This window comes from Emiliania huxleyi (genome assembly GCF_000372725.1).
Source record: "Emiliania huxleyi CCMP1516 unplaced genomic scaffold EMIHUscaffold_293, whole genome shotgun sequence".
Classification (NCBI taxonomy): domain Eukaryota; phylum Haptophyta; order Isochrysidales; family Noelaerhabdaceae; genus Emiliania; species Emiliania huxleyi.
The window spans coordinates 95,716-96,751 of NW_005199828.1; positions in this window are offsets into that span (position 1 = coordinate 95,716).

A 1,036-nucleotide genomic window follows, 5' to 3' on the forward strand; every position below is an offset into this window, starting at 1 on the left:
CAACCCCCCCCTAGAGAGATAGGCTGACGCGGGGGGTGTTCAACAAGGCGACCGGTCCGGCAAGCGGTATAGGGGTCGGCGGCAGATTTAGGACATTGTCAAGGGGTAGCCGCGTCTTCGCTTCGTCTGCTACGTCTACCGGCAATTCGGGGTCGTAGGTTCATTACGGTCTACCGGTAGACTGCGGTAGACTGCGGTAGACTCGTCTACCAAACGGTCTACCGTCTACCCCAGTCTGCCCCAGTCTACCGGTAGACGGTAGACGGGCCACCCCTCAGAATTGTACCTCCTCGTAGCGAACGAAGTGCGTCGCCCGCGTGCCTTGCTTCGGCTCGTTCGATGCTGCTGGCCAGTCGAAGTTAATTTCTCCCAGGCGCGCCGCCACGCTGTCAAAGTCGTCATCGCTTTCGTCGTCACTTCCATCCAGCTGCGTCCCTCCTGCTGCCGTGTGTCGTGACAGGTCGTCTGGTACTGTCTCTTGTGGCTGCGCCGTTCCTGTCCGGAAGATCTCCAAGAAGAAATCACACTCGAAGGTTTTAAAAGTGTACGCCGACTCAGGGTGTGTGGCAGCCAGCTGGCTGTGTGTCTTGTGAGCTTGTTTGTGTCTGTGTGTCGCTCGTGCGTGTCGTCATCATCTGTCCAGCGTCCACCCATACCGCGTTGGTGTCCAGTCCGAGCCTGGCTGTTCTTTCTTCACCTTACTACCTACCTACCTCTCTCTCTAAGATCGCCCCTCGATTTTTAGCGTCGACCGCACGGCCTACTCGCCCCGGTACTCGCTTTCTTTTGTGGTGTACCTGTGTTCGTGCCAGTGCGCGCCAGTCCCGTGCCCAGTGTTGTGCGAGGGAGTTTTGTTGTAAGATTCTTTTATGTCCCACCATGCAGAGCGCATCTCTCTCTCTGTTGTGCGAGGCGTGAACCGCGACAACACAAACCGCGCCATTCGCTCTCACCTGGCAACCCTGTCTGCACGTCTCGCGCGCGCGTGAACAGGGCTCCAGGCCCCAAATGACGTGTGAGTGTTAGAGTTGTTGTC